Here is a 9,351-nt window from a genome sequence, read left to right on the forward strand (position 1 = left end):
TGACGTGCAAGAGGAGGGGGGCCTGGCCACCGCGTTTGCTCAGGGGGCAAATGCCAGCAGGCAGGATTTCCTCAGGCAATCTGAAGCGTCTCTAGAGCCAGATTTGTGTGTGACAGAGGGAAGGTCATAGGTGATGTAGGGGACAGAATCGGCCATCAGAGAGGGAAACTCTCCCCAGAGCTGCAGTCGGGTGAGCAGGATGCTACCGCATCCAAGTGGAGCCGTATCGTACCCCTGGCTGAACGAGGCCGATCGCCTTCGTGGGGGCTGGACAGGACCCCTCGGTCTAACTGGGTAGGACATTTGGAAGCAAAATCCTGCCTTGTCTTGGGTTGTTCTTAGAGCGACTTTAGGTTCTGCAGATAAAAAGACGCCCATGTGTACATATACCACTTCCGATCTGAGGATCTCAAAGCACTTTGCAGATATGGCATTTACCCAAGATCATTCTCAGCAGCTCTGGGAATAGATGCAGGTACCCGGCCCGCGTCCCTCTCTCTTCCACGCCACTTCTGCTGCTAGGGCAGCTTTCTATGGATGCACTCGTGCTGCAGTGCCTCTCGCTCCTAGCTTAAGGCAGCATCTCTTTTTTTGTCTGCTGTAGTCTAGACAAGTTGTTGATTCTCTGGTGTCACAGACCATGACCCTACTCCTACTCCAGTCCCATCATTTTTCCCTAGTTCATTGCTCAGGCATATGCTCGTCTATTTTGAATCATTTGTATGTGTGAGGCTGAGTCGCTCCTAATCTCGTCTCCCTCCTGGGGCGTCAGTCACACTGGCATGTGCCTTTTCCCTGTCTGCCTCCCTCTGTTTATGGACTACGGATATTTTTAACCCTACCCTCTAATTAGAGGTAGTTTTCTCTGGATATTTTGTGCACAAGAGCTCTCACGTCTGTGGTCAGCAGGGCAAGCAGTAAATGGCTGTGCATAGAAACCTTCCTGCTAAATAAATACGCTGCCCTTCACCTCCCAGCAGCACGTTTCAGAGAGACCGGGATTGGGGGGCGAAGGCTTGCATTCCTGGGGTGTCTGTGTGCAGCAGCAGGGTGGGCTGACAGCTAACCCCCCCGAGAGATGGCCACAGCTGCCTTCTTGTCCTGCAGCCCACTGCCTAGGGCTGCTCAGAGCTCCCTGCAGCTGCCTCCAAGCTGTAGTTAGTACTCGTGACCTGGAGGAGCCCACGTCCCCGAGGATCCCCGAGCTGAGCTCACTTACCCTGTGCTGGTCCAGGGGTGGAGGAGAGAGCGATACTGATTAGACACGGCCTTGAACCATCTTCCCCATTAGGAACCTGCTCTCCCTGGCTTCCCAGCACCTCGCTGCCCGAGCATCACTGTCTACCTGGCTCTCAGCATCCTCCTAAGGTGCAGATTGGGAAGGAAGCTGTGATCCCCCCAGCAGCCCCAGTGCAGCACAGAGGCACGAGGCCGCCGTCGCGTTGGTTGGTGTGCGCGGTCCTTTTCTCTCCTTGATGAACAAACAGCATCTGGCTGCCCCATTAGGCAGCGAGCACCCCTCGGGCTGCCTGCATCATGCTGCAGATTTCCTTTAGCTCTGTTCACAGCCAAGTCCTCTCTCTCCTGCCCCATCCCCCAGCAAACTGGAGCTGCAGATTAGGAGGCCAGCTGGTCATTATCACGTTACACTGCTCTCTTCCCTTGCCAAGGCGAGCCCGGGAGATGGCATCAGCTTGCAGAGTGGCAGGTTGAGCGCTCGGGCTCGTGACCCAGCTCAGGTCTTAATGCTATCGGCCACCTCGCTGGCAATAGCAAACACCGCTTCCCCCAGGCCGGGACTGGGTGGAGGAGAGGAATACTACTCCTTTTTCCTCTGCCTGGGGTGTGGGATCAAGGTTCGATGGTCAGAGGGAAGGGGATGCTTCCTCTCTCTCCTGATCCCGCCTAGACATCGGTTCACAAGCATGCTGATGACATGCTAACGCTCTATTGCATTTACCTCTGTCCTTGCAAGAAGACAAGTGATATAGAGGAAAAAGCATTGGCTTAAGGGGAGTGAGGTTGTCCTGCAAAGCTCGGGGCTCCCGCAGTCCTGATCCTACACTCGGGCTGCTCATACCCTGGGGCTGAAGATGCTGCTTGGTTCCTCAGCATCGTGGCAGTGGGGTCTTCAGACCCACAGCATGCAGGTAAGGATGGGCTGCTTCTGCAGCCCCCCTCGCTGCCTCCCAGCAGACCTATCCCCCTGTAACCACCTTTGCTCGTTCTCTTCCTGAGTCGCTGTTTATTCTGGCTCCGAGGGCTCATGCTGAGGTGGTGGAGCAGCCTTGTCCGCGAGCTGAATTTTCCAAACTCTCCAAGGCTGTTTGGACATGCTTGACTAGCAGCTGACGTGTCAGCCAAGGGTCTCCCACCACCCAAGCAGCACCTTGCTCGCCAGCCAACACGCGCCTTGGGGCAAGCAGTTAGCCATGCAAACACCCCCCACGCACGCACACGCCTATTGCACTGCTTTATTGTTTAATAAGTGCCTTGGGTTTCACCAGCCCGGCTCTCCTCTCCGTGTCTCCAGCAGACGGCACAAGGCTCCCCAGCTGAAGCCAGTTTTAACGGCTGTTAATGACTCCCATGGAAATCAGCACTGCGTCGGGTTCTGGATCAGCAACTGTGCTCAAGTGCAGTAGGTTGCTTGGAAAAGAGTCAAGAATTTGGTTCCTCTTGATCTCCCAGGTACCTGCTAGTGCTGTTTCCTTACCCCCATCTACCTGAGGAGTTAACCAGGTGACGAGCATCCCATGCCTTGAGATCTGGAGCAGGCGGAGAGGAGGGCTTGCCTCCTGGTGTGAGCTGCCGAGGTTCCCTTGGCAGCTGGTCAGAGCAGGGATTTCTTGGTCTGAGGCCTGGCTGCGTTAGAGCTTTGGGCTTCTGGAGGCCTGTGAGAACAGGGGGAAATTGCTCTGCATAGCTGGGTGCCACCTTCGTACCTCCCCTGCCCGCAGTCCTTGAGCAGCCAGGTAAAAGCACTGTCCTCCTGCCTTGCAGTGAAGCGCAGTGCTTGGTTTGGAGGAGGAGCAGGGCTTTAATCTCTGCCAGTTGAGTTGCGTTTGCAAAGACGATTAGACATATGCCAGCTAATTCATAGTAAACAGGATGGAGCGAGAATTTGCCACTTATAAATGGCAGATGAGCAAACCCATCACTCCTGTCACTCTCGGGTAATACACCCTGACATAAGTCCAGTTTAGCTGCAGTTTATCAATGCTAATCCTGCTGGTCCATGCCTCTGTTCTCCATCCTCCTGGCATTTTTCTTCCTCTTTTCCTGCTTTGCTTTTCTTTCCCTTGCTCCTGGTACTAGCATCTCTGGCCTTGTGGGGCAGGCAAATTCCCCAGCATCCCCCACCCTTCTCCCAGTACATTAGTGTTAGTTTCTTTTCCAAGTTTTAGTTTGTCTTCCAAGTTTTTTCTTCTCCTGGAAGTGTCCATGTGCAGATTAAAGCTACAGGAGAATTTTGTCACCCTAGGGGTTCAGACAGACAACTTCCCAACCCTGTTGTAGCTCTCATCACCTCTGTTTGCCTGTCTTCCCCCCTTGGTGCTCCTGCTCCATGTGATGAAGCATTGCCCAGGTCCCTTCCAGGCTTGTCTGGTGCCCTGCCACCAACGTGTCGGTGATGCTTCTGCCAGGGCCCCAGATGTGGGGTTGGGGGGCTCAGGCAGCAGCCCACAAACGAGGGGACCATGCAGGCGCTGAGCTGCTGGCTCCGGTTCTCGTCAGCCGTGCTCAGCGCTGGAGCCTGCCCAGCCTGGAGTTTATTCAATACTTTTACCTAAACAGACACTCCCGTGGGCTCCTTGCTAAGAGCAGCACAGGGAGCCTGAGCCTGCAACTGCCCCGTTGTTTGGAGAGCCACGTAGCCAACCTAAATACCTTGCTCTTCTCGGTGTGTGTGTGTGTGTGTGTGTGTGTGGTCAGAGCCTTCGGGGAGTTGGGGAGGGGGGAGATGTGTGTCCACGTGTGAGAGCAATGTCCACAAAGCTTGGCCTGGCTTCCCAGCACCATTGGGGATATAAAGCTGAATGGCACCGGCAGGACTAGGGGCTGGTGCTGGGCTCCGGTGGCTCTTATCTCTGCTGCACCGAAGGACCCTGGGCTCCTCCGGAGTGCTGCACATCCCGCCGGGATGCAAAGCCTGCTCCCGATATGCCTGTGTGGGTGCTACAGGACGGCACCTGGAGCCAGGTCAGCTACATTTTTCCTGGAAATCCTGCCAGCTTTCCTTCACAGTGATGCTAGGAGTGTCCCAGCTGTCCTCACTTGGCTGATCCACCCCCACAGAATACGTGGCTTTTTCTTGTGGTACTGTCAGATCCCTCAGAGACCTTGCCCTGCTGCGCAGCCTGGTTGGGCTGAGCTCTCTCCCGCATCTCGAGCGTGAGTTGCGTGTCCTGCCTGACCCTCATCCCTTGGATCAGGTCAGCCGGGAAGGAGATCCCAGGCAGAATCCCAGGAAAACAAAACCTGGGTCAGAGCGTGCATCCATGGGACCACATCTCCCCTGGGCAGGGTGCCGGGCTGTGCTTGCAGGTAGTTTGAGGCAAGAGAGGGGGTCCGAGACCCCTCGCTGGGGAACTGAGGGAGGGGAGAGCATCCTTTCCTGGCCAAAGCCCCCTCCCTGGATCCCGGGGCTGTGGGCGCCAAGCCCTGAAGCGGCTCTAGGACGAATTTCTCCAGCCCGGGGGTTCCCTCTTGTGGCAAGATGCTCCTGGCTCGGCTGCCCTGCTGGCAGCTGCCCCCCCCCCCCCCCCCCAGCAGGCTGGGGGTGCCGGGGGACCCCGGCCCGGAGCTGGAGGAGGGCTGAGACCCCCACTCCCCCCGGGCGCTGGGGTGGGTGCGCAGCCGCAGCTCGCCGGTGCCTCGTAGGCATCCTGCGTGCCGCCGGCTGAGGGGCAGCACCCCTGGGTGTTGGGGTGGGGGGTCCAGGGTGCCCCCAGCCCCCACGCAGCGGGTGTGGGTGTGCAGTTACCTGCCAGGCTGCAGCGCAGCGCCTGGCTCTGGGCTCGCTGGTGGTGCGGCCGCCGGGATGTGCGGCTCGGCGGAGCTCAGAGCTCAGCATCTCGCCCCACTTGCCACCTGCCTGGCACCGAGGGATGCGGGTGCCCAGCACTGCGGACCTCAGCACCCATCCCTGGGGGCTGGCTCCCTCCAAACACCCCATGTCCCCTGTTGCTGCATTCGTGGCAGTATGGGGAGGTCAGGGTGCAGACCTGCCCCACAGCACGGAGGAGCTACGGCGGGGGGGGGGGGCAGTTTACGGTGGGTAACCCCAATATTTGCAGCCAAGCACCGCCAGCGCCTGCCGCCTGAGACCCCGGCTCCTCCGTACCCACCTCGGGGCGGCTGAGCCGGGGGAGGCAGCCTGGGCTTCCCTCTTACGTAGGAAACCAGATGCTTTGCAGCTGCCTAATGATGTTTGTGGCTGCTGCAGCATCCAGGCGTGAAGCGAAGGCCTCTGCGGGCTCCTCTGCGCCAGGCCGGAGCGGTGCACAGCCTGGCTGAGCCCCATCCTTGCCCGGCTGCTGTGAGGAGAGGCTGTAGCCGAAGGGAGCCGGTTCCCTGCGAGCTGTGGTGAGTCAGCACCTCGCTGCAGTGCTGAGCAGGGCTCAGCGCCGCGCGGAGGCGAGCAGCACCCGGGCGGCATCGATGTTTATTAATGACTGTATTGGGGATGCTATTTAGTCACCGCTCCCACGGAGCCAGAGGCAGCCTCCCCTCCTGCCGGGGGGTGGGATGCTCCTCCGCTGGGCTCCGGAGATGTCTGAGGCACCCAGGCACCCACACCGCTTAGCACGCTTATACCCAGGTCCCACGAGAGGCTTCAGTGATGCCACCTCCCATCGCTCGCTGCCTCCCCTCCCAGCAGAACCACAGGGCGATCTCTGTTTGAGGGAAGGGGAAACTGAGGCACGGTGCGTGGCGAGGGGTGACAGCAGGACACGGTCCAGCCGTGCTGATTGTCTAATGGCTGGTGCTGCAGCAGGCTGCGCTCGCTGCTGCATCTGCCACATCGAGGGGGATTTATTAATGCGAGAGTGCTGCAGATTTAACTAGGAAGAATGAGAGCAAAGCGATTAGAGGATGGGGGGACGGTCCTTAAAGTGCTGGGGGGTGGGGGGGGTGCTCTGGGTGCACAGCAGGGCCTCTGCTTGGCTGGCACAGCCCTCCCCAGCGAGGAACCCTGAAACTCTCCAACAGGCGTTTTCCCACTCCACCATCTGCAGCGCCATGAAACTTGCATGAGATTTGAGATGAAAAGTCGTTTTCTTTAAATGAAGTTTTAATAAGATCAAATTGGAAAAAGAAAATAGTAACTCTTCTCCCTCCCCTCCTGCCCCCCCTCCCCATTCCCCCCTCAATTCCTATCAGATTTAGTCTTCTGGAGGCAAAAATCCTTGCCGACTGGTGGTGACCCTCGGCACACCGGTGCTGAGCGGGGGCCTGGGCTGGGTGCTGGGTGGTCCCAGGGGTGTCTATAGGGGATGGCAGCAAACCCGAGGGCTATAAAAGCTGTGTGCTGTGTGCTCGGCAGCTTTGCAGCAGGTGCTGCAACACAGGGGGCTGCCCTCCCGCTTGGGGTGACGGGGGCTTCGCAGCCCAAAGCAGGGGTGCACACTGACATGGGGTGCAGCAGGTGGGGTCCCAGCCTCTCGTGCTTGGTGCAGCAGGTCCGTTAGGGTGCTGGGAAGCACCTGGGTGCAAAAGCCTTTAATTAAGCCTCTCTGAAATCTGATTTGAATGTGCTTAAGGTGAGTCTTTGCTGGCTGGAGATTTGGGGGGTGGGGTGGTGCCGCCGGCCTGCACCTCGCCGGGGGTCTGGGGGCTTTGGGCGGCGGGGGGGGGGGGCGGGGGGGCTGCCGGTGCGGGGTGCCAGCCCTGCCCGGGGGCTCCGGGAGGGGCCGCCAGGGGGCGCCCTCGGCTGCGCAGGAGCAGCATCCCCCGGGGAGCAGCATCCTCCGTGGAGCAGCATCCTTCGGGGAGCAGCATCCTTCGGGGAGCAGCATCCCCGTGGGTCACCGCCCTGAGCTGGGCCACGCTGCCGGTCGCCGGGCAGAGCAGCTAGCGAGCTGTCCCCACCTGCAGCTGTCGGGCTCCCACAGGAATGCTCAGCCACCAGCTCCAGCTGAGCCCTCAGCACCCTCAGCACTATATAAGGGTCCCACCCTGCCCCAGATATCCCTCCTCGGGATCCCTTGCCAGCCCAGAAACAGTGCAGGTCCAGCAGCGGGGCACCAGAGGGATGCGACGGTGATGCCAGGTAGGTGGGAAGGACGGAGCTTCAGCCAAGGAGGAGCCCGAGGGGAGCTGCGTGGCCTGGTTTGTTCTCTGATCACCACAAAGCCCAGCTGGCATCTCCTAATTGCCTGGGTCATGGCTGCACACACATGGCTGCGCCCCACGTGCTGGCAGGGAGCAGCGGCGTGGCGTCATTTTGCTTTCGATGCACGGCCTGGCTGAACGCCGGGTTGGGGTTTACTGGGGGGCTGTGAGCTGGAGCCAAGACCCCCAGGAGCCCGCTCTCCCCCCCTCTGCAACAACCAGGTCCTGGGATCTGCAGATGGGTCAGATCCTGCTGCTGCACCGGGGCTGGCTCTCAGCGGAGGGTAGGCAATGTCTGATAGCAAGGGGAAACTGAAGCACATCCCAGAGCATGCATAGGAGAGAAGAGCAAGTTGCACCCCAACATGGCTCACCCGTAGGTGCCAGCCTGAGGAGCAGGACCTTGAGGCAACTATGCCCAGGTCTACTGTTAGCTGGGAGCTGCCCATGCCCCTGGGACGAGAGCCTGTGGTGTTTTACAGCAGCCCCGGCCACAAAAGCACCTTCGCCTTGCAGGTCCTCTTGGCCATGGCTTGTCCCCCTGGTGTGCAGCCCCTGCCACGCCGCTGCCTGGCTGCCACCTCATCAGCACATTAATAAACCATCTCTCACCAGCTTTCCACACCACTGCCAACTGCTGTTTCGATGCCAGAGGGCCAGCGCTGCCCCAGCCGGGAAGGGAGCAGACGTACCTCCAGCATCACCTCTTCCATGAGCTGCTGAGGCATGAAGCTACCTGGAGCTCAGGGGGTTTGTCAGCATGAGCAGCAGCCCTAAAAAAGCAGGCATAGATTCAATTCACTCAGCAGTGTGGGCTGGATCCTGCTGCTGGAGCCTCCACCATGGATCCTGAGTGCCTACAGTGTCCGTGGAGGTGGTGCTGCAGGGGCTGCGCTGCACCCAGCACCAGCTATTTCAGGCAGGCGCCAGCATCCCACTCCTCATCCTCCCTCTGCTCCGCATGTCCCGGCTGCTCGGTGGCATCATCCCTAAGCGGCAGGGGGCTGGGAAGTGGTGCAGACCCCAGGAACGGGCTGGGGGTGCGATGCAGAGGGGTGAAAAGCTGTGAGGGATTGGAAGGAGACCCTGGGCAAGGGCTCGGTGGAGCAGCCCAGGGCAGAGCAGGGCGCACAGCTGGCCAGTGGGTGCGAGCCTGTGGCCGAGCACCGTGGGCATGGCTGGCCCTGCCTTGCCCTGCCTGCTGGCATGGCCTCGGTGGGTTCCCCTTCTCCGTATGGCTGTGGATGTGTTTGAAACCCTTGGATGGGTAATAAATAGAAGCAGGCCCGCTGCCTTTTGTTTTGATTGATTCCATTTGTTCTGCATAAGCAGCTCCTTCCCTTTGCCAAGGCTCAGCTTCTGGGGAAGATGCTGTGAGCTGATGGAGACCAGCTGGGCTGTGCTGGGGAGGGTCCCTGGTGTTCCCGGCACTGCTGGGGCCCAAGGCTGAACCCCAGCTTGGGGGAAACCGAGGCACCCGACAGCGCCAGGTCTGCCTCTGCGGCAGGTGGATGCCTTTGGACAAGAAGGGAAACTGAGGCTGGGAAACGTGGTGTGCCATGCCCCAGGACGCACGGTGAGGTGGGGGCAGCTCTCAGCTGCAGAGGCTGCCGCCTTCTGGTGCTGGGTGGGGGCAAAGCCACCCATGAGCTGGGCCAGCAAAGGGTGATCCAGCGACGCTGGCCACCCCGCGGGTGGCTAGCACTGCTCTGCTACTGGCATGCAGGGGCAAATGACTTTGTAAATGAGCTTGGGTTGAAAATGAACACAGGAGCCGGGACTCCTGGCTTCCTTCACTGCCTCTGTTGCAAACAGCAGCCTTGGGCAAGTCTGGTGTCTCTCTGCCTCAGTTTCCCAGGCAGGAGAGGCTGTTTACCCGTCGGGAGCTGGGGAACCAGCAGGTTCAGCAGCAGGATGAGCGCTGCAGATGAAAGGCACTGCTCAGAGCGAGGGTTGCTGGCCCGTGGGCTCCTGTGGGGCAGCGCAGAAGCGAGAGAGGTGGGCAGTGGCTGG

The sequence above is a fragment of the Falco rusticolus genome, chromosome 16 (genome assembly GCF_015220075.1).
Source record: "Falco rusticolus isolate bFalRus1 chromosome 16, bFalRus1.pri, whole genome shotgun sequence".
NCBI lineage: Eukaryota > Metazoa > Chordata > Aves > Falconiformes > Falconidae > Falco > Falco rusticolus.